The sequence below is a fragment of the Felis catus genome, chromosome B4 (genome assembly GCF_018350175.1).
Source record: "Felis catus isolate Fca126 chromosome B4, F.catus_Fca126_mat1.0, whole genome shotgun sequence".
Lineage (NCBI taxonomy): Eukaryota > Metazoa > Chordata > Mammalia > Carnivora > Felidae > Felis > Felis catus.
The window spans coordinates 53,475,759-53,500,948 of record NC_058374.1 but is presented as its reverse complement, the minus strand read 5'-3'; the positions used below and the strand labels follow the sequence as shown (position 1 = coordinate 53,500,948).

General features: G+C 37.2%; 1 protein-coding gene across 1 annotated transcript in view; it reads right to left on the bottom strand.

The window, feature by feature from the left end:
* Positions 1-25,190, bottom strand: part of PDE3A (phosphodiesterase 3A) — a 537,920-nt gene that overhangs the window by 475,870 nt on the left and 36,860 nt on the right. The window contains exon 2 of the mRNA XM_045061473.1: positions 3,540-3,744. The gene's annotated coding sequence lies outside the window, so the exon portion shown is untranslated. The remainder of the gene's footprint in view (positions 1-3,539; positions 3,745-25,190) is intronic.

Here is a 25,190-nt window from a genome sequence, read left to right as displayed (position 1 = left end):
TGATCACAAAGGCTAAGACAGGTGTAGGGACTGCAGTGACAAAACAAAAGCTAACTGTACTCTGAAAATGCAGAAATGTTGGAACCAATAAAAATTTGCCAGGAAAGAGAGGGGAGGTTGAAGGTAAAGTAGGTTTGCTCATTACCTCATCTGTAATCTCTGGAGTCAAAGGATATCATTTAATGCTGGCAGATCAATTAATAGAGGTTTAAGCATACTTAACAGTACAAAAGTAAATATGAAGAAAGATAGCACTATTGACCAATGTCAGTTGATGGAGAAAGAGAGAGAAAAGTTAAAATATGTTAAATGTACCCTTGCTTACAGGAGACAACTAATAGAAACTGGCTAAACATTGAACCAGTTGTTCTCAGAGTGTCATCTGTGGACATCTAAGGGTCCTGGTAACACTTTGAGAAGGTTCAGGTGATCAAATACACTTTCATAATACTACTAAAATATTATATGCTCATTTCACTGCGTAGACATTTACATTGGTGCTGCCAAATAATAATGGGCAAAATTGTTTCCATTTTAGAAATCAGTGCAGTGACACCTAACTGTAATAGCAGCCATTGCTTTCTTGTGTCAGACACTTGCAAAAACAGACAAATTTCCGGCTTTACTTAAGTATGTCCTTGTTGAAGTGGTAAAAAAAAAAAATTTTAATTTATTATACCTCAGCCCCAGATGATATGTTTAAAAAAACTGACAAAAACATGACAAAATAGAAGGTCAGAGAACACTCCTGTTCTACACCAAAGAGTGATGATTGTTTCAGTGAAAGCGCTTGTGAAATTGTTTCAGCTGTGAGTGGAACCATCTGCTTTTTTTTTTTCATGAAACCATTTTCACATGAAAGAATAATTGATAATCTACGTCTAATCTGATTTTGGTATTTAGCAGACATGTTTTTGAAAATGAACAAAGTAAGCATATTAGTTCAAGGAAAAACCACCGAAAAGCAAAAAATTAGAATCCTGGAAAAATTATATCTGCTACTCTGAGCTTGACAGCTTTCTAATACTTAAAAGAGTTTTGGGGATGAGAACTGCAATGCTGCTGAGAAAAGTGTCTCTTATATATTTGATAAAATGGGTCAATATTTGGAAGGCCTGTATAAGTCCCTGAACCAGTATTTTCCAAATGACCAATGCATGATTTTACAAAAGTGATACAGATGAAAGACCCATTTGAAGAGCAAAATAGATTTTAATGCAACAGAATACCAAGACTCCATTGATATGGTTTAAGAATCCACATTGTGGCTACTATTTTAAAAACTAGGATGTATTTGCTGAACTTTGATAAAATGTCAAAGGATATTGACAATTTTCTCAAAAATCTATTAAAATACTCAGTGCTCTCCAACTATATATCTGTGTGAAACCAGATTTTCCACATGCACTTCAACCAAAACAATATACCCTAACAGATTGAATGCAGAAGCATGTGAGACTCCAGCTGTGTTCTATTAAGCCAGATATTGAAATGATTTGCAAAACAATGCCAACCTTCTCATAAGCAAATTTTGTTTTGAAGATAATTATACTTTTAAATATATGATATTTATGTTAACATGTAATGGGGTTATTACCATTATTCTGAAATACAATAAATATTTTTAAAATATCTCAGCTCTAATTTCTCATATAGGAAATATTGATAGGTAGAGCTCACATAAACATACCTTTTGGGGTTCTTAATGAATTTTAAAACTGTAAACAGTTCCTAAGAAAAAGTTGAGAACCACTGCATTAAAGTGTATTATAGACTTTGATAATTAAAAGTTTATCTTGGAAACAATCCTTTAAAATGCAAGATTAAATGGACTCACCTTAATATGATAAAATGTTTTTTTAATAAATGTTTATTTACTTTTGAAAGAGAGACAGAGAGTAAGAGGGAGAGGCAGAGAGAGAGGGGGCCAAAGGATCTGAAGCATATCTGTGCTGTCAGCAGAGAGCCCGGGGTAGGGCTTGAACTCACAAACTGTGAGATCATGAGCCAAGCTGAATTCAGAAGCTTAACTGACTGAGCCATCCAGGTGCCCTGATAAAATTTTTCTTAAATATATTAAATACTTTGCATTATATATTTGCTGGATATGGAATTCTGGGGAAAACATTGTGCCACCCCCTCCAGCTTTCATGGTTTCTGATAAGAAATTTACCCTCACTGAAATTATTTCCCCCCTATAGGTGAAGTATTATTTTGCTATTTTCAAGACTTTTTTTCTATACCTTTAGTTTTCACAAGTTTGATTTATGCATCTTGCTGTGGACTTCTTTGTGTTTATCCTATTTGGATTTCACATAGCTTTCTGATTCTGTAGGCTTACGTCTTTTGACAAATTTTGGACGTTTTCAGCTATTATTTCTAAAGTATTTTTCAGCCTTCCCTTTTACCCCCCACTCATTCCAGGACTCTGATAACATAAATGTTAGATCTCTTTTTACAATAGCCTCAGAGGTCTCCAGAGGCTCTGTTAATTTTTACCCCATCTATTATCTTTCTATTGTTCAGAGTAATTTCTGTTGTTCTATATTCAACTTTGCATATTCTTTCTTCCCCACTCCTTTTTGCTATTGAGCCTATCCACTGAGTTCTTACCTTTACATTTTTTCAATTCTAAAATTTCCATTTAGCTTTTCTTTATAGCTCCTATTTCTTTGTTGTAATGTTCTATTTCTTAGCTGAGATTTTCTATTTTTTAATTTGTTTTAAGCATGTTCATAATTACTTGTTGAAACATTTTTATGATGGCTACTCTAAAATATTTGTCAGGTAATTCTAACATCTCTGTCATCTCAATGTTGGCATCTACTGATGGTCTTTTTCATCTGAGTTGAGATTTTCTTAGTTTTTCATATGGCAAGTAACTTTCTATTGAAACCTGGACGTTTAGGAGACTTATGAGACTCTAGATCTTATTTAAACCTTCCATTTTTAGTTAGCTTCCTCTGACAGAACTCTGGCAGGGGAAAAGGAGGAGTCACCTCAGCAGGTACAGGTCAAAACCAGGTTCTCATTCAGTCTTGCTGACACCAGAAGGGCGAGGTTGGGGATCATTGTTATCGGAGGTGTTAGTGAAAGTCTTGGGTTGCAGTAAGTTCTGCTGATACCACTCTAGATGGGAGGGGTAGAAGTGCCTCATTACTACTTTTGTAGTAATGCCACACCACAGATGACTGGTAGATTCTTCAATGCTGGGTGGGAATGAGATTCCTGATTCTCTATTGAGCCTTCCCTGATACCATGGGTCATGGGGAAGGGGTAGGTGGGGGAGCCTCAGACTTTGGTGGTATAGGTGAAGGTAAGGCCACATTTTTTCTGTGGTTTTTGGCTAGAGTAGAGAGATTATTGTCTAAACATTTTGTGTCTTGCTAGGCTGCCCTTTCCTGGTCATTTGGCTATAAACAGTTGGATTTTGTCGGGGTTATTTTTTTTGTCTGTGCCTATTGATATTTTTCAGTTTCCTGATTTTTCAGTTCCAAGTCTGGGTTATATAAGCTCAAAATAAAACCCAAGGAACTCACCACTGAGTTGCTCTTTGGGTCTCAAGATCCTTAGTGGTTTTCTTTTCAGTTTTCAGAGTCTTCTCATATGTGTTTTACATACAACGCCCAGAGTTTCCAGCTGTCCTTAGGGAGAGGAATGGAAAAAAATACATCTATCTCTTCTTCCCAAGAGTGGAAGTCTCCAAAATATGGGCTTTGTAGTAATACCAAGGAATAGGTTTACCTGGGGAGCCAAATAGAAAAATAAAGTTGGATAAATTCCACATAATGTATACTATATACCAGAAAAAAAAAATCTAAATTGATTAAATATCTTAATATGAGATACAAAACTATAAAAGAAAACATGGAATTATTTTTATAAGACTGGGAAAAAAATCCTCCTAATTATAATACAATATTTAGGAACTGTAAGAGAAAATGGATACATTGGACTACATAAAAATTAAATCTATTGCATGGCAAAAAAATAAAACAAATATCATAAGCATAGTCAAGAAATCAAATGACATTCTAAAAAGTATATAGTCCAAATTTGTGTCACAAAGAGTTAATGTCTTTGGCATATAAAGAGCTATCAATGGGTAAGAAAATCAGCAATAACCCATTAGAAAAAAAATAGGTAAATAATATGAAAAGAAACACTCACAAGAAAGCAAGTACAAACGGTTTTTAAGTATTTTAAAAATATAAATAAATTTAAAAAATTTCAATAACATTTAAAATAAAACCTTATTCATATTAGAGAAATACAAATATAAACAGCACTGGGAAACATTGTGCTCCCCACTCCTTTCAGACTAGTGAAAACCCAAAAGTTCAGGATACATGTGATTGGTAAGAATTTGGGGAAATAGAGACCTTCATCTGTTGTTGATGGGAATATAAACTGGTAGAGCCCTTTGGAAAGCATTTTCATAATATCAAAATTACTTCTAGGAATTTATCCTAAGGTATAATTGCATGTGTGGAAAATGATGCATTTATGTGGTTATTCTTTGCAACTTTTTTAATAGCATAAGATTGAAAATAATCTGTTGTTAAATGAAAGTGTGCTACCACTTGTATTTTTAAAAGAGGGGACAAAATCTACAATTTTATTGGCTTATACTTACAAATTCTTTGAAAGGATAAACAGAAATTAGTAATAGTGATTACCTTAGGCATGGGAGAGGTAAAATATTTACTGAGCAAATAAAGGATTCATAGGAAGGCAAATTTTCATTAAATAACTTTTATATTTTTTTTATTTTTGAAGCATGTTAAGTAAGGAAGAAAGAGGAGAAGGAAAGGGAAAAGGGAGAGAGGGAGGAAAGAAAATTTAAGAGACTTATGGGAAAAAACAAAAGGACCAAAAAAAAAAAAAAGCCAGCATGAAGAGAAGGCTGGTGGAATCCAATTAGTGATTATTTAATAATCATAAAGGAAAACAAAGGATGATATTAAAAAGGAGAATGCAGGAGGAGGGAAGATGGCGGCGTAAGAGGACGCTGGGCTCACCGCGCGTCCTGCTGATCACTTAGATTCCACCTACACCTGCCTAAATAACCCAGAAAACCGCCAGAGGATTAGCAGAACGGAGTCTCTGGAGCCAAGCGCAGAAGAGAGGCCCACGGAAGAGGGTAGGAAGGGCGGCGAGGCGGTGCACGCTCCACGGACTGGCGGGAGGGAGCCCGGGCGGAGGGCCGGCTCGCCGGCCAAGCAGAGCCCCCGAGTCTGGCTGGCAAAAGCTGAGGGGCCTGACAGACTGTGTTCCGACAGCAAGCGCGACTTAGCGTCTGGGAGGTCATAAGTTAGCAGCTCTGCTCTGAAAGTGGGAAGGCTGGAGGACAAAGGGAGGGAGAGCTGATGAGCCCCCGGACAACAGAGCTCAGTTTGGTGGGGAACAAAGGCGCTAGCCAGCGCCATCTCCCCCACCCATCCCCCAGCCAAAACCCCAAAGAGAACCAGTTCCTGCCAGGGAACTTGCTCCCTCCGCGCAAACACCCAACTCTGCGCTTCTGTGGAGCCAAACCTCCGCAGCGGATCTGACTCCCTCCTGCTGCCACAGGGGCCCTCCTGAAGTGGATCACCTAAGGAGAAGCGAGCTAAGCCTGCCCCTCCTGCCCCCGTGCACCTTGCCTACCCACCCCAGCTAATACGCCAGATCCCCGGCATCACAAGCCTGGCAGTGTGCAAGTAGCCCAGACGGCCACGCCACCCCACAGTGAATCCCACCCCTAGGAGAGGGGAAGAGAAGGCACACAACAGTCTGACTGTGGCCCCAGCGGTGGGCTGGGAGCAGACATCAGGTCTTACTGCGGCCCCGCCCACCAACTCCAGTTATACACCACAGCACAGGGGAAGTGCCCTGCAGGTCCTCACCACGCCAGGGACTATCCAAAATGACCAAGCGGAAGAATTCCCCTCAGAAGAATCTCCAGGAAATAACAACAGCTAATGAGCTGATCAAAAAGGATTTAAATAATATAACAGAAAGTGAATTTAGAATAATAGTCATAAAATTAATCGCTGGGCTTGAAAACAGTATACAAGACAGCAGAGAATCTCTTGCTACAGAGATCAAGGGACTAAGGAGCAGTCACGAGGAGCTGAAAAACGCTTTAAACGAAATGCATAACAAAATGGAATCCACCACGGCTCGGATTGAAGAGGCAGAGGAGAGAATAGGTGAACTAGAAGATAAAGTTATGGAAAAAGGGGAAGCTGAGAAAAAGAGAGATAAAAAAAATCCAGGAGTATGAGGGGAAAATTAGAGAACTAAGTGATACACTAAAAAGAAATAATATACGCATAATTGGTATCCCAGAGGAGGAAGAGAGAGGGAAAGGTGTGGAAGGGGTACTTGAAGAAATTATAGCTGAGAACTTCCCTGAACTGGGGAAGGAAAAAGGCATTGAAATCCAAGAGGCACAGAGAACTCCCTTCAGACGTAACTTGAATCGATCTTCTGCACGACATATCATAGTGAAACTGGCAAAATACAAGGATAAAGAGAAAATTCTGAAAGCAGCAAGGGGTAAACGTGCCCTCACATATAAAGGGAGACCTATAAGACTCGTGACTGATCTCTCTTTTGAAACTTGGCAGGCCAGAAAGAATTGGCACGAGATTTTCAGGGTGCTAGACAGAAAAAATATGCAGCCGAGAATCCTTTATCCAGCAAGTCTGTCATTTAGAATAGAAGGAGAGATAAAGGTCTTCCCAAACAAACAAAAACTGAAGGAATTTGTCACCACTAAACCAGCCCTACAAGAGATCCTAAGGGGGACCCTGTGAGACAAAGTCCCAGAGACATCACTACAAGCATAAAACATACAGACATCACAATGACTCTAAACCCATATCTTTCTATAATAACACTGAATGTAAATGGATTAAATGTGCCAACCAAAAGACATAGGGTATCAGAATGGATAAAAAAACAAGACCCATCTATTTGCTGTCTACAAGAGACTCATTTTAGACCTGAGGACACCTTTAGATTGAGAGTGAGGGGATGGAGAACTATTTATCATGCTACTGGAAGCCAAAAGAAAGCTGGAATAGCCATACTTATATCAGACAAACTAGACTTTAAATTAAAGACTGTAACAAGAGATAAAGAAGGACATTATATAATATAGTTACAGGGTCTATCCATCAGGAAGAGCTAACAATTATAAATGTCTATGCGCCGAATACCGGAGCCCCCAAATATATAAAACAATTACTCATAAACATAAGCAACCTTATTGATAAGAATGTGGTAATTGCAGGGGACTTTAACACCCCACTTACAGAAATGGATAGATCATCTAGACACACGGTCAATAAAGAAACAAGGGCCCTGAATGAGGCATTGGATCAGATGGACTTGACAGATATATTTAGAACTCTGCATCCCAAAGCAACAGAAAATACTTTCTTCTCGAGTGCACATGGAACATTCTCCAAGATAGATCATATACTGGGTCACAAAACAGCCCTTCATAAGTTTACAAGAGTTGAAATTACACCATGCATACTTTCAGACCACAATGCTATGAAGCTTGAAATCAACCACAGAAAAAAGTCTGGAAAACCTCCACAAGCATGGAGGTTAAAGAACACCCTCCTAAAGAATGAGTGGGTCAACCAGGCAATTAGAGAAGAAATTGAAAAATATATGGAAACAAACGAAAATGAAAATACAACAATCCAAACGCTTTGGGACGCAGCGAAGGCAGTCCTGAGAGGAAAATACATTGCAATCCAGGCCTATCTCAAGAAACAAGAAAAATCCTAAATACAAAATCTAACAGCACACCTAAAGGAACTAGAAGCAGAACAGCAAAGGCAGCCTAAACCCAGCTGTTTAGAAGAAGAAGAAGAGAAATAATAAAGATCAGAGCAGAAATAAACGATATAGAATCTAAAAAAACTGTAGAGCAGATCAACGAAACCAAGAGTTGGTTTTTTGAAAAAATAAACAAAATTGACAAACCTCTAGCCAGGCTTCTCAAAAAGAAAAGGGAGATGACCCAAATTGATAAAATCATGAATGAAAATGGAATTATTACAACCAATCCCTCAGAGATACAAACAATTATCAGGGAATACTATGAAAAATTATATGCCAACAAATTGGACAACCTGGAAGAAATGGACAAATTCCTGAACACCCACACTCTTCCAAAACTCAATCAGGAGGAAATAGAAAGCTTGAACAGACCCATAACCAGCGAAGAAATTGAATCGGTTATCAAAAATCTCCCAACAAATAAGAGTCCAGGACCAGATGGCTTCCCAGGGGAGTTCTACCAGACGTTTAAAGCAGAGATAATACCTATCCTTCTCAAGCTATTCCAAGAAATAGAAAGGGAAGGAAAACTTCCAGACTCATTCTATGAAGCCAGTATTACTTTGATTCCTAAACCAGACAGAGACCCAGTAAAAAAAGAGAACTACAGGCCAATATCCCTGATGAATATGGATGCAAAAATTCTCAATAAGATACTAGCAAATCAAATTCAACAGCATATAAAAAGAAGTATTCACCATGATCAAGTGGGATTCATTCCTGGGATGCAGGGCTGGTTCAACATTCACAAAATCAACGTGATACATCACATTAACAAAAAAAAAGAGAAGAACCATATGATCCTGTCAATCGATGCAGAAAAGGCCTTTGACAAAATTCAGCAATGTTTCTTAATAAAAACCCTTGAGAAAGTCGGGATAGAAGGAACATACTTAAAGATCATAAAAGCCATTTATGAAAAGCCCACAGCTAACATCATCCTCAACGGGGAAAAACTGAGAGCTTTTTCCCTGAGATCAGGAACACGACAAGGATGCCCACTCTCACCGCTGCTGTTTAACATAGTGCTGGAAGTTCTAGCATCAGCAATCAGACAACAAAAGGAAATCAAAGGCATCAAAATTGGCAAAGATGAAGTCAAGCTTTCGCTTTTTGCAGATGACATGATATTATACATGGAAAATCCGATAGACTCCACCAAAAGTCTGCTAGAACTGATACAGGAATTCAGCAAAGTTGCAGGATACAAAATCAATGTACAGAAATCAGTTGCATTCTTATACACTAACAATGAAGCAACAGAAAGACAAATAAAGAAACTGATCCCATTCACAATTGCACCAAGAAGCATAAAATACCTAGGAATAAATCTAACCAAAGATGTAAAGGATCTGTATGCTGAAAACTATAGAAAGCTTATGAAGGTAATTGAAGAAGATTTAAAGAAATGGAAAGACATTCCCTGCTCATGGATTGGAAGAATAAATATTGTCAAAATGTCAATACTACCCAAAGCTATCTACACATTCAATGCAATCCCAATCAAAATTGCACCAGCATTCTTCTCGAAACTAGAACAAGCAATCCTAAAATTCATATGGAACCACAAAAGGCCCCGAATAGCCAAAGGAATTTTGAAGAAGAAGACCAAAGCAGGAGGCATCACAATCCCAGACTTTAGCCTCTACTACAAAGCTGTAATCATCAAGACAGCATGGTATTGGCACAAAAACAGACACATAGACCAATGGAATAGAATAGAAGCCCCAGAACTAGACCCACAAACGTATGGCCAACTCATCTTTGACAAAGCAGGAAAGAACATCCAATGGAAAAAAGACAGCCTCTTTAACAAATGGTGCTGGGAGAACTGGGTAGCAACATGCAGAAGGTTGAAACTAGACCACTTTCTCACACCATTCACAAAAATAAACTCAAAATGGATAAAGGACCTGAATGTGAGACAGGAAACCATCAAAACCTTAGAGGAGAAAGCAGGAAAAGACCTCTCTGACCTCAGCTGTAGCAATCTCTTACTCGACACATCCCCAAAGGCAAGGGAATCAAAAGCAAAAGTGAATTACTGGGACCTTATGAAGATAAAAAGCTTCTGCACAGCAAAGGAAACAACCAACAAAACTAAAAGGCAACCAACGGAATGGGAAAAGATATTCGCAAATGACATATCGGACAAAGGGCTAGTATCCAAAATCTATAAAGAGCTCACCAAACTCCACACCCGAAAAACAAATAACCCAGTGAAGAAATGGGCAGAAAACATGAATAGACACTTCTCTAAAGAAGACATCCGGATGGCCAACAGGCACATGAAAAGATGTTCAGCGTCGCTCCTTATCAGGGAAATACAAATCAAAACCACACTCAGATATCACCTCACGCCAGTCAGAGTGGCCAAAATGAACAAACCAGGAGACTAGAGATGCTGGCGAGGATGTGGAGAAACGGGAACCCTCTTGCACTGTTGGTGGGAATGCAAATTGGTGCAGCCGCTCTGGAAAGCAGGGTGGAGGTTCCTCAGAAAATTAAAAATAGACCTACCCTATGACCCAGCAATAGCACTGCTAGGAATTTATCCAAGGGATACAGGAGTACTGATGCATAGGGGCACTTGTACCCCAATGTTTATAGTAGCACTCTCAACAATAGCCAAATTATGGAAAGAGCCTAAATGTCCATCAACTGATGAATGGATAAAGAAATTGTGGTTTATATACACAATGGAATACTACGTGGCAATGAGAAAAAATGAAATATGGCCTTTTGTAGCAATGTGGATGGAACTGGAGAGTGTGATGCTAAGTGAAATAAGCCATACAGAGAAAGACAGATACCATATGGTTTCACTCTTATGTGGATCCTGAGAAATTTAACAGGAACCCATGGGGGAGGGGAAGGAAAAAAAAAAAAGAGGTTAGAGTGGGAGAGAGCCAAAGCATAAGAGACTGTTAAAAACTGAGAACAAACTGAGGGTTGATAGGGGGTGGGAGGGAGGATAGGGTGGGTAATGGGTATTGAGGAGGGCACCTTTTGGGATGAGCACTGGGTGTGTATGGAAACCAATTTGACAATATATTTCATATATAAAATAAATAAATAAATAAATAAATAAATAAATAAATAAATAAATAAATAAATAAATAAAAAAGGAGAATGCAGTGCAAAGTTTGCTAAAAGAATATATATATATATTAACACATTGTATGTTGACCAATACAAATTAGGTTATTTGTATACTCAATTATTTTATTTTATTCCAGCAAGTGATAAGCCCAAGGTGACTTTGTTCTCATAGGCAGGGAAACCTTTTTAAAAGCACTTGTGTAAATGGTTATTGACTCTAAAAGTCTGAAGTGGATTAAAAATTGTGGTCCTGAGACCTAATCCATTATGGAACTTATCCATTCCATAAAAAGATACTCCAAATATCAGAGTTAGATTATCACTGTGGGGAATGGATCATGTAGAATGTATCTGGACATAATGAGAGAAACCAACTAGGGATGACTAAACACTAATTTTGCTGTTTATAGGATAAAAACATGGATGCTGGGGTTCACTTGAGAACCTGTAGGCTCTCTTTGCCTACAAACATGTCCTTTAAAAAAATATTAAGTCTACATGCTGTCTTGATGAATACCCTAAGCCTCAAGTGAAAAAGAACCATGGCACAGCTGTAAATTAATCTTCCCAGATTAATGCAACCATGCCTTACTCAAAGAATCTTCCTGTCCACTGCATTCCCACATTAAAGATCCAGGCAGGCCTCAAGAAGCTCTATCAAGGCATGCTGCCTTTGTGTCTGCTCTCTGAGGCCACTGGTTTAGCTCAATAGTCGTATCCTTTGTTAAATGAGGCAGAGACTTTATCACATCTGTAGGTGAGTGAGTAAGGGGGGGTGGCAGGGAAACTGGAGGAAGAAGAAATGAAGGTGAGAGAAAAGAGGGGGAGGAGAGGGGGGAGACAAAGGGGAGGGGGAGAATGGGGGAGAAGGGAGGGAGAAAGAGAGAGAAGGAGGGAGATAACTATACTGGATGCCTCGGTGTGCTCTACTACTTTGGACACAGTCCACTAGTCTGTCCAGTATGCTACACGGCAAATGTGTTTTTTTTTCTCTTCAAGTACTGACCTGTCTCTGGACATGAATTTTTCCAAGCTGCCTTCTTTACTTCATCATTTCAAAGTGCAGTAGTTTAATTTTTTCTAACTCCCTGATGATTTTTTCTTCTTCAACAATTTCCACTGAAGGTAAATAGAACCACTGCAAAAGTTTTATTTTAACATCTAGAAGGTTAAGCTTTCTCGGTATTTTTGCAGTACCTCTAGAATGTCATTTGTCAGCAACTTGGGGTCAAATTGTCCAATGTCGTAATGGACACACACACACACACATACATACTAACATTGAAAACATTAAAAATGTTTCTGAGACAAACAGCCCAGACACAGAGAATGTGTATAAAGGCCAGTGCCTCCCCAATATCCTACTTGTTCCTCACAGTAACCCTACAGGGCAACTGTCTTCACTTCGGGTTATACAGGAAGCCTATGAGGCTCCTCAGGATGAATTATCCAAGTTGGTAAGCAAAGAGGTATTTCGTGTTTAGACCTCCTTACATTTTAGAGCTCATATTCTTCTACAACACCAACAACTTGCCTACATATTGCTTTGATTCTACTTTGCTTTTTAAAACCCTTGCTCTACCGTGACGTAGCACCCCACCTTGATTTCAATCTCATGTGCCAGTCATATGGCTGAGTTGATCTTCCAACTACATACCAGGAAGGAAATAATTTTCATAAATAAGCAATCAATGGGTCATTGTTACTTGTTCCTCCCTGGATTGAGAGGCAATCTGCCATTTCTTTGGTATCTTTGTTTGCAGAGCTCCTGAGAACAGGAGCTATGATTTACCTCTAAACTCCCAGAATTACATATCCTTGAACTGTATACATTACTATTATTTCAATTTTCTGTCCTTGGCTGAAGCCTCTAACTCCAAAATATAACTTAAAAATTTTTTTTTAATTTTTAAAAAATTTTTATTTATTCTTGAGAGAGAGAGAGAGAAAGAGAGAGAGAGAGAGAGAGAGAGAGAAAGTGAGGGGCAGGGAGGGGCAGAGAGAGAGGGAGACATAGAATCCAAAGCAGCCTCCAGGCTCCAAGCTGTCAGCACAGAGGCCAACATGGGGCTGGAGCTCACAAGCTCCTGAGCTGGAGTCAGACACTTACCCAACTGAGCCACCCAGGTGCCCCTAACTTAGAATTTTTTTTTAAAGCCTGCGCCAGAATTGTTGAACAAGCACAGGAGCGTTCAATATCAATTTGGATGGGAAAGGTTAAAAAACATTATATTTGCTATACACGTTTTATTTATAGTGTGTAACGGATACCAGGAATAATCACAGGATTTGTTTAATGAAAGCTATGACAACAAAATGGAGTATTGGCCTATGCTACCTCGGGCCCATTTTTCATTTATACATCCAATAAGAATTTATTGGATGGCTGCTAAGTTCCAGAATTTTGTTGAATACAATCTAGATAATACAAAACAAAACCTAGTAACATGCAATTCCTACCAGGGAATGCAGAGAGAGCATTGCACTGGATATTCAGACACCTGGGTGGCTCAGGAGTCAGTTAAGCATCTGACTCCTGATTTTGGCTCAGGTCATGATCTCATGGTTTGTGGGATCAAGCCCCACATAGGTCTCTGAGCTGACATCATGGAGCCTGCTTGGGATTCTCTCTCTCTCCTTCTCTTTGCCCCTCTGCTGCTTGTGATCTCTTTCTCTCTCTTGCTCTCTCTCAAAATAATAAATAAAATAAAATAAAATAAAATAAAATAAAATAAAATAAAATAAAATAAAACAAAACAAAACAAAACTTATCTGCAAATAACTGCTGTGTGATTTTGGGTAAGTCGTTTATCTCTCTAGTTCTCTCTTCTCACTTAAAAAATGACTTGAATTATATCCTCTTTTAAGTCTCTTTCCAGATTCAATTATGTGGTCTATGGCAGGTCCTGTTGAAGAGGTTAAAAAATACAGATAATGCCTAACTCTCCAGATAAAATTTGAGTGGAAAGTTAAAAAAAAAAAATCACAGACCCACTTTGAGTATTTTCTCTAAATTACTTGATTCTTTGAAATGTTTACCTTCTTTTTAAAGAGTCACCCCCTTGGTTTTGATACGGCCTCTTTTGTTATAGATTTCTATCACATAAAATTGTACTAGAGGTGGATATCAAGGACCCACAATTGTGACTGTTCTAAAACAGCCATAAAAATGAAACAATAGCAACAAAAAACTGATCATCGCCCTCTTAGCTAGTTGACTTTGTATTTGTCTAGTTTACGTTGCAAAAAATGTAAAATTTAATTGTCTAATTTAATTGTCTAACATGCCTAATTTAATTTTCCTTCTTTCTTTGGTGATATTGTTTTATCAGTTCACATCTCTGTTTTATGCTGGCAGCATTCTTTGGCATCTCAATCCACATTTGGAGTTTTCTAATACCATTGTAAAATAAGTAATTCTTAATAATAGAAGATGTTACCAGTAAGCTTAAAAAGCAGTTGGGACATAAAGATTATTCCTAGACTTTAGTTAAGATATATTCCTATCCATATTTCTCACAGGCAATCCCTCACTTTTTGTGTTTACTTTAAACCTTTCCAACCAATTTTCTTTTGTCAATTTTTACTTTGAATGTGTGTATAATATTAAATAATGAGTCAAAGAACCTGTATTGAAATATCATTTTTAAAATTCCTGAAGTATGTTCTTCTCTCCATATAATATTAATGATGAGATCAAGTCTTGCTTCAGTCATGAACATTGTGAGCAACAGAGTGATTCCAAGTAAAAATGTTTATCCATAAAAACTGAAAAGTTCAATTATGTGATTTGTCAGCATAATTGATTCAATAAAATATACTTCGACTCCTAAAGAGATAATTTGCCAGGAGGGTTCCTACTCTACGACAGCAGAGTTTATAAGAATAGGTCAAAACATCAGCAAAATGTATGATTTCATCTGTAAGAAAGAGGGAATAAACTGGTCTTATGATTAGAGTCATGAAGAATAAGGATTTAAATTGTATTAGTACTTTCCCAAGGCATTGAAGAAATCAAGGTGAAGCTGGGAAGTAGATGGTAGCCAGAAAAGAAAAGGAGTAATTTTAAGCAAATAGTATATTAACAAAGACAGAAAAGTTATGTTGGGAATGAGTTTGAAGATATTTCCTGAGGATTGTTATTGTTCAAAGTATGCATTTAAAAATATCCTCGTCTACATACACACTATTGGGCAAACAAAAGCATTGCTCTTAGAAATTGTTTGACATGCCAGTCTCATCCTGGGCACTTCTTTCCTTCCCTTTTTAAACAAATCATCAAGTAGAATCCTCCTGCTTCACTTTTCCTTCTTTGGTTGGGACATGAATATATTAACAAAAACATAAACTCTAAAATTTATATCATTTTCTTTTTCCACCTTGAAGGGATTCCTTTCTTATACAGACTATATAATTAAGTGTTACATAGGGAAGAAAACAGGCTGATGCTAAATCATTTTAAGCATCCAATTACTTAAATAAGTTACATTTTCTGACTAGTAGCATAATGGAGAGCTTACATTCCAGGTGTAAAGATAAGTATTTATCTTAACACAGCAAGTCTACTCTGGCTGATACTTAGCAGAACTATCACCAATATAAAATAAATGGACAAACCTTAATTTCAAATGCTTGATAAAATGTGAGCACTGGAATAATTGTTAGTATTGATTATCAGCTTAATTCTCATACCTACACCAATATTTTAGAAAGATCTGAAACATTTCACTGATAATAGTAACTGTAAAAGAGAAAATAGTTTCCTCTCTTACTATGAAAAACTGTTGACGTTAGAACTTTAACATGACCTTAAGCAAAAAGTTGGCCACATTTTCAGAAATGTCTTGATAGCTACTAGACAATGAAATTAAGAATGTGCACATGCAAGATTGTGGTTTTAAGAAAAAAAAATTGCACAAGCAATGAGTTGAAAACATGATGATGGTAATAATAATAATGCTGCTGTTGTTAATATTTATTTAAAGCTTAATACATTCCAGAACTATGCTAAGGTTTTTCATGTGTTCTTCTAGATCTCCATCTATATCTATAAGACTACTGTTCATGTCTCTAGACTGTTGGTACTACAAGTATTCCCATTTTTCAAATGATACAACTACAGCTATTAAATAACTTTTTGAAAATCAAACATCTTAGAATTGGAGAAGCCCAAATTTGAACTCATAAAAACTGACCCCATAGATACTACTTTTAACCACTGTGTAGAAAAGTCACCACAATAGCACTTCAGGTGAAAAAGAACAGGGTAGATTCATTAATATATGGCAGTAGTAAAATGTGATCGCTAAAGACACAAAATGAGATAATCTTAGGCTTCCTTAAGAGCTTTTTAGTATTTATATAGAGGCGACAGTAATCTTACTGGTCACATCACATCTGGAGCTCTGAGTTTAGTCCTAGACATGACATTTTAAGAGAGACAATGAGTAATTGGAACAAATGCACAAAACAGCCCAATATATCAGCTTCAAGTCATGCTGGAGAAAGAATAGTTAGGAGAACCTAGAGGTGTTTGTCCTTAAAAAAAAAAAAAAAAAAAGGAAGAGAGAAATGACTATTTACTGTGTACCTACCATGTATAAGGCACACTGCTAGACAATTTAAGTTAACCAAGAAAAAAACACTAAACTATATCTGCTTTTCAAAGGGACTTATGATCACCAAGAGAAGGCTTTTTCATCAGCTGGCCATTTTGCTCATCTGGAACATACAAAATGAGCTGGAAGTTGAGTTTGGGAGTAAGGACTGGTAATGACCCTATTGATTCTAATTAATTATAATAGTTTGTATTGATTATATAGAGTTGTTAATTAAATCGAGTGATTTTGGAATACCGAAGACAGTTACAGATGAAAAGAGTAAGAGGAACAGGGGTAAAGGAATTGACAGGCAAAAGAGATAGAAACCAGGGAAGCACAGCTAAGACAAAGTAAAAAAAGTAGGTGTGATTGAAGCAAAGACAATATTTTGAGTGGTGGTGAAGTTGGGAGGAATGATGAGAAATGGGACTGCATAGTTAGGAAGGAGCTGGCCAGGAAGGGTAATTAAGTCACATTAAGGACTCTGGACTTTATCCAAAGGTTGGGGGGACAACATTAGCAGGGAAGTTGCAGGACCAGTTTTAAATTTTAGAAGGGTCTCTCTGTTCAGGAGGAAAATTGATTGGAGGCATGGAGAATAGGTAGGAGTGTATTGCCTTCTGTCAGGTGAAAGATCATGCTGGCATGAAGTAAGGTAATTGCAGTGGTAGTGGGAAACAAGTGAATGATTTGACAGTCCAGTGTAATTGACAGAAAAGGTAGTAACACGGTTGACATTTATGTTTCTGGCTTCAGCAAATAGCTAGATGGTTGTGTAATCCACTGAGGTAGTTGAAAAATAAGATGAATTCTGTTTTGTACATATTGAGTTTGTGGTTCCTGTAAACTAAGTCCTAATGTTCAATATGCAGGTTGACACATAGGTTTGCTTCTCTAAGCCAGAGATACCCATTGGGACTTAGCAGAAGCATAGAGCTAATGAATGGAGATATGAATGTGGATAACTTAATATGAAGAACATTTGGAGAGAAGATTACTTAGAGTAAAAGTAAAGAACACAAACAGTTAAGCGCCATGGAAAGGCTGAATATCTGGCACTCCACAGCACAGAGAAATAAGAGGGACAGGAAACGCAGACAAAAAGGAAAGCATTCTGGAGGAGAGAGTGGTTCAGAGTGTCTAACAGTGAAGACATTTCAAGTAGGATAAGAATATCCTTTTGAATTAGTAACCAGAAACTTTCTGATAAGAGTTTTGATGACTTATTTCACTTCGCATAATGTATTATAGTTCCATCCATGTCATTGCAAACGGCAAGATTTCATTCTTTTTGATGACTGAGTAATATTCATTGTGTGCACACACATACATACATACACACACACCACATCTTTATCCATTCAACAGTAGATAAAAATTTGGGCTCTTTCCATAATTTGGTATTGTTGATAGCATTGCTATAAAATTGAGGTGCATGTGCCCCTTTGAATCAGTATTTTTGTATCCTTTGGGTAAATACCTAATAGTGCAATTGCTAGGTCACAGAGTAGTTCCATTTTTAACTTTATGAGAATTCTGAGTACACTTTCAGTGGAAAATGAGAATTTTATTTCTTAAAAGCCTCCGTGACCCTTATGTAAGTACGATTAATAGTATTTTTAAAATTAAAGTTAACATTGAAAGAGAATTTAATTGCCTAAACCCCATTTAATATTAAATTATTCTGAAAAGGGGAGAATGGAGCAATATTGTAAATTCTGCAAAAGTTCTGCAAAAGTTGCAAAAGTGTTTTTACATAAGCATAGGAAATGGGCAATTGACAGCAAGGCCAAAGGATACAACATATTTTTAAGAATTAGGCCAGGGAGGTTGAAATCTGTTGCTCATGTTGGCTTGAAAGAAATGACAGAGAGCTGAGATTCTGAGGCCACCTGACTCAGGTAAAGTCTCTGTTCTTTATCAGTTTTCTCTGTTGTCCTTCTGAAGCTGTTCGTTAAACAATAGGAGGTCCACCAGTGAAGAACTAAACCACTCAATAAATTGACATAGTTTAAGGGGACAAATGTAGTCATTACTTAAGCATATATTACAACAAAATATTCAGACCATAGAAAAAGAGGTAAAAATCTTCAATTCTTTTTATAAGTAGATAACCAAAAAAAAAAGAAGAAGAAGAAGAAAAAGAAGAAATAAAGGAAAATGAGGGCACCTGGGTGGCTCAGTCGGTTAAGCATCTGGCTTCAGCTCAGGTCATGATCTCACGGTTCGTGGGTTGGAGCCCCGCATCAGGCTCTGTGCTGATAGTGCAGAGCCTGGAGCCTGCTTTGGATTCTGTGTGTGTGTCTCTCTCTCTGCCCCTCCCCTGCTCACGTTCTGTTTCTCTTTCTCTCTCAAAAAGTAAATAAACATTAAAAAAAAAAAAGGAAGAGGGAAAAAGAACACTATAAACCAAGATCATTAATAAAAATAGAAGCAGAAATCCTAAGCAAAATATTAGATGATAGAATTCTGCATTGTGGGAAAAAATATCCTATTATAAAATGATGTGATTTTGAGGATTAAAGAATAGTTTAATATCAAGAAGGTTATCAATATAATCACATTAAAATTAAAGTAGTCCTACCTGGGACTACTACTGCTAAAACTTAAGATAAGCAGCAGTTCTTACTAAAATATTATAAACTAAATATAAATAGAAGGAATTAATTAGGAGAAAAACCAAGTGAAAAATAAAGCAACCATCAGTCTAAAAAAAGATACACTAACATACCATATTCATCAGATGCAGGAAAGAAAAAAAAAACAGATATGCTTGCTATTATCATCATTATCTAAACCTTTAGGGAGGTTCTATAAATGTGATAATCAGCATAATGTAATTAATATAAATATTAGACTAATGAGATACAATGATCTATTTTGCTGATATGATTGCATATTTAAAAATCTAATAAATCGTGTATTTTGAATGAAAGAGTTTGGTAAAGTGTTTGGATACAAGGTATATACAACAGTTTTTTTTTTTCATATTAGCAATAGCTATATAAAATAACACAAATAGTAAAAAGTATTCCAATATAATAGTGCCATAATAAAAATATAACTTTCATTGTAGGTCATGAAATGTGACCAGAATGAAAGAAAAGATGTTCTTGGAAAGAAAATATCAATTGTCCCCAAATTAATATAAAACTGTAATGTCCTTCTAATTTCAATCCCAACTGACTTATTTTGGGAGGGGGATGGGAAAAAAGTTAGATAAAATTATCTTAAGGTTTCTATAAGGAATAAATTTTATTTTATTTTTAATGTTTGCTTATTTTTGAGAGAGAGACAGAGCATGAGCAGGGGAGGGGCAGAGAAGAGGGAGACACAGAATCTGAAGCAGGCTCCAGGCTCTGAGCCATCAGAACAGAGACTGACATGGGACTTGAACTCGTGAACCTCAAGATCATGACCTGAGCTGAAGTTGGACACTTAACCAACTGAGCCACCCTGGCACCCCTATAAAGAATAAATTTTAAAAGAAACAAACAAAAAAATCAACTCTAAGACTACTGAAGAGTAACTTGCCATACCAGTTAAAAACAAAGCCAATACAATCAGAAATGAACATGAAAACTTAGATGTGAAAAAAAAAATTATATAATAAATGGTGATGGCACAGTTGGCTATCTTTATTTTTTTAAGTTTATTTATTTATTTTGAGAAAGAGAGAGAGAGAGAGAGAGAGCGAGCGAGCGCATGCAAGTTGGGGAGGGGCAGAGAGACAGGGGAGAGAGAATTCCAAACAGGTTACACTTCCAGTGAAGCCCAATGCTGGGCTCAAACTCATGAACAGTGAAATCATGACCTGAGCCAAAGATGGATGCTTAACCAACTGAGACACCCAGGTGTCCCACAGTTGGCTATCTTTACACTTTTCCTTACCTTACACCATATATAAGAAAAATTCCAAATGAAATAAAAAAAACACAAAACCTAAAATAGGAGAAAATTTGTATTCATAATCTAGGAGTTGGATGGCACTTTAAAATCAAGATTAGAAACTCTGAAGGAAAAAAAAAAGATAGACATATTTGATTAATATATTTTTAACACTATGCATTTTTTAAAAAATCATTAAAAAGTCAATAGACAAACCATAGTTTGGGAAATATACTTGTAATGTTTGTTAAAGATAAAGAGTTAATAAGACTAGGGGCATCTGGGTGGCTCAGTTGGCTGAGCATCCGACTTCAGCTCAGGTCATGATCTCATGGTCTGTGAGTTCAAGCACCTCATTGGGCTCTGTGCTGAGAGCTCAGAGCCTGGAGCCTGCTTCGGATTCTGTGTCTCCCTCTTTCTGCCCCTCCCCAGCTCATGCTCTGTCTCCTTTTCTCTCAAAAATAAATAAACATTTAAAATTTTTTCAAAAAAGAGTTAATAACACCAAAAAACTTTTGCAAAAATTTTTTTGTAATTAGGGATGGATATGGCTTTGCAATTCTAACAAGTGCCAATCCAAATGTCCAATAAATTTAGAAATCCACTCAACCTTCCTGCTATTCATTCATTCACTTCACAAATATTTGTTGGGTTTTGACTAGATTGTTAGTGAGATATAACTTAGTTTTTAAAAGCACGACTCTGATTTGTTGGGAATAAACCAAAAGAGGGTAAGTGCAGAAACCCAGTGGGAGAATACTGTAATAATCTGGGAAACAGATGATGGCGGCATGAATTTAGTTGTTAATAAAAGGTTGGATTCTGAGTATTTGTGAAAGGAGGTCCAATAGGATTAGCTAACAGAAGGGGACTACTCTGGAGGAGTAGGTTTGGAAGAAAATCAGAAATTTTGTTTTATACATGTTACATTTCTAGTGCCTATCAGACATATGAAAGTAAACACTTTGAAAAAGATTCTAGAATTTGGGCAAAAACCCAGTCCAGAAATATAAACGTGGGAGTCTACAGAATATAGATTAAGCAATCGAACTGAACAATATCATAAAAATAGTGTGCATAGGAAAAATGTCCAAGAGCTGAATCCTTGGTCACTGCCATAACTGGAAATTGAGGAAGAGTCCCCATCAAAAGAAAATTTAGGAGTGTTCAGTGATAGGAAGAAAATCTGTAGAATGTGATCTCCTGTCTATTAAATGAAGACAGTTCAAAAATGAAAGTGTAGGGGCGCCTGGGTGGCGCAGTCGGTTAAGCGTCCGACTTCAGCCAGGTCACGATCTCGCGGTCCGTGAGTTCGAGCCCCGCGTCAGGCTCTGGGCTGATGGCTCAGAGCCTGGAGCTTGTTTCCGATTCTGTGTCTCCCTCTCTCTCTGCCCCTCCCCCGTTCATGCTCTGTCTCTCTCTGTCCCAAAAATAAATAAATGTTGAAAAAAAAAATTAAAAAAAAAAAAAGAAAGTGTAATCAACTGTGAAGGGTTAAATAAGAAAAGGACTCAAAATCTATCATGAGATTTACTTGCATGGAGGTCATTGATGATTGTAGCAAAAGATGCATACGGAGTGGTAGGCAAATCTGGAGTGGGGGAAGTTCAATGGAGAATGTGGTTTTAAGTCACTATGTCTTCGGTAATTTGTTGTGCAGTAAAAGTTCACTGACAGAAGGGATGTGATGTCAAGAAATTTTCTTTTTTTTTTTAATTTTTTTTTAAGTTTGGCATATTTTATGCTGAATGTAATGCTCATAAATAAAGAGGGAAAACTTGTAATAAAGTCCTTGAGCAAGGCGGGGGGAGGTCTAGTGCTCAGGTAGAAATGTCAGCCTCTGATAGGTGCACTGACAATCCTTTCATAGTTAACAGGAGAAAAGGAGTAATGTGCACAGGCCCATATTGGTAAATGTGGTTCTACGAGTAGAGGCTCTCTTCTAATGGCTTCTATTTTCTCAGTGAAATAGAACGCAAGGTCATCAGCTAAAAGTGAGGTGGGAGAGGAAGTACTACCTACAAATTTGAGGAGAGAAAGATAGGAAATAGAAATCTAGCATAGTAAGCAATGAATGGTTTAGAGAAATGTTTTAAGATGGTGGGCAGCTCTAAATATACATGGGGCTCAGAAGTCATGAATTTAAAGTGAGAGCAGTCAACATGGTTTTGTATTTTTCCCAGCTGCATTCACCTGGATACATGCTGACCAAGCAGAGAGCAGAGGATGATGCCTGGTAAGCACCACAAAGGCACAGAAAAATAAGGGAATTATTTATTATAGAGAATGACAACTGAATTCATACTGGATGAGAAAAATGAGAACTTGAGGAAAGTAAGGGACAGTAAGATGGTGGCAGATTGAGTTGGAGCAGAGTAATTTTTACAGTTTAAGTAATTGTGGAAGTAAATTAGAATGATAGAATGTTGTGGCCAGAAAACAGAACACTAGGAATTGAGATTATGGAGGTTTACATTGTTGGTGATGATGATATCTCTGTTCTAGTCATAAAGAGTATAGCAGAGGATGGAGGCAAACTGTGGGATAAGATCATTAGGGGAAAGAAGATTTTGGAATTGAGGAATTCAGCCAGTATATTTGAAGGATTATCTATATAGATATTGATATCATTATGAAAGATGAGAAAGCAATGTTGGAGACAGTGCCCTTGTGCCTGAAATTTAGGCCTTGATAAAATGAGGAAGGGTGACTTAGGAGTTCTCCAGGTGTCTCCAACAGGGTGAGATAGAATGTGGTTTAGTTGATGGATTTAAAGGTAATGACTTCTAGGGTAAGAAGGAGACACAAGATGCAGTTAAAAAGAAAAAGTGAATCTATACTGTTTCAACACCATTTGGATTGGGGGGTGAGGGGGTCTCCACTGAGGAGAGCTGCATGAGAAGCAGTGTCTTCAAGTAGAAATATATGGTAGGTGCCTTATTTCTCTAATGTCATCCCTTACTCTTCTTTTTCAGGTCATCTACCATCATAAGTATTGAAGGAATTGACTCCAAATCACTGTGTTGTTGTTTTTTTTCCCCTACTACTGATTCTTAATGATTTCAATATCCATCTACAATGTCCAATTTAGACCCTAGCCTTTTAGTTCCTTGACTTTCTTACCTTCAGTGACCTTATCTGCTATCTCACCTCTGTCAGCCACTTTCATCATCAAAACCTAGATATTGTTATCACCAATAACTGCTGTAGCAGACACTGATGGTTAGCTAACCAGGATTATTTCCAACCCTCTCTAGCCTGAATCTACAGTATAGAAGGCAAAAGCTAAACACTTTTCTTCAGGATCCTACATGGTAGTCACATGAAATATAAATAAATGTACTGCTGCTTTCACTTGAGCTTTCTTCTTTCTTAGAACAGACATGTGGCCTAGAGGTACAGCCACCAACTAGAAGCCATAAGTTGGGAAGTATAAGGATCTAAGGCTCAAAGCCAATATACTGAGAGTGATGTAGTGAAGCATAGAAAATGACTAAGTCTTTCAGGATAAGAAAATGACTAAGTCTTTCAGGAAAAAAGACTGAAAGAAAAAAATTGAGGAGTCAATATCTCTGGAAAAATAGAAGCCACCAATGTAAGAAATACTATATTCTCAAGTATGATAAATAGAAAGAAAACCACATTGAGACACATCATAAAAAAATTACCCAAAACCAAGTGCAAAAAGAAAAATCTTAAAATCAGTGAAATTAAACATACCACCTTCAAAGAAGAAACAAAAAGAATGAAAGCTAATTTCTCTAAAGAAACAAGAGAAAAACACAATCTGATTAAAAGATAGGGAGACATTTTCCCAAGGAAGACAAACAAATGGCTAACAGGTATGTGAAAAGGTGCTCAACATCACTAATCATCAGGGAGATGCAAATCAAAACCACAATGAAATATCATCTCACAACTGTTAAAATGGCTATTATCAAAAAGACCAAAAAAATAAGTGTTCATGAAAATGTGGAAAAAAGGGAACCCTTGTGTACTGTTGGTAGGAATGTTAAGTTGGTGAAACCACTATAAAAAACAGTATGGAAGGGAGCGCCTGGCTCAGTCGGTTAAGCATCTGACTCTGGATTTTGGGTCAGGTAATGATCTCATGGTTAATGAGATTGAGCCCCAGCTTGGGCTCTACACTGACAGTGTGGAGCCTGCTTGGGATTCTCTCTCTCTCCCTCTCTCTGCTTCTCCCTTGCTTGTGCTCTCTCTCAAAATAAATAAATAACCTTAAAAAAAACAGAATGGAGGTTCCTCAGAAAGTTAAAAATTAAACTGCCATATGATCTAGCAATTCCACTTCTGGTATTTATCCAAAGGAAACAAAAACAAGAACTCAGAACAATATATATGCACAACCACATACACTACAGCATTATTTACAATAACCAAGATATGGAAACAATGTAAATGTCCATTGATCAATGAATGCATAAAGGAATTGTGGTGTATGTGTATATGAATGTATATGTACACACACACACACACACAATGGGATATTGTTCAGGCATAAAAAATGAAATCTCGCCAACTGCAAAAACATGGATGGACCTTGAGGGCATAATGCTAAGTGAAATAAGTCAGAGAAAGACAAATACCACATGATCTCAATTATATGTGGAAACTAAAAGCAAAAACAAAAGCAAACATAGATACAGAGAACAGATTGGTGGTTACCAAAGGAAGGGATGGGACGAGGGATGAAATGAGTGAAGGTGGTTAGAAAGTACAAACTTCTAACGATAAAAT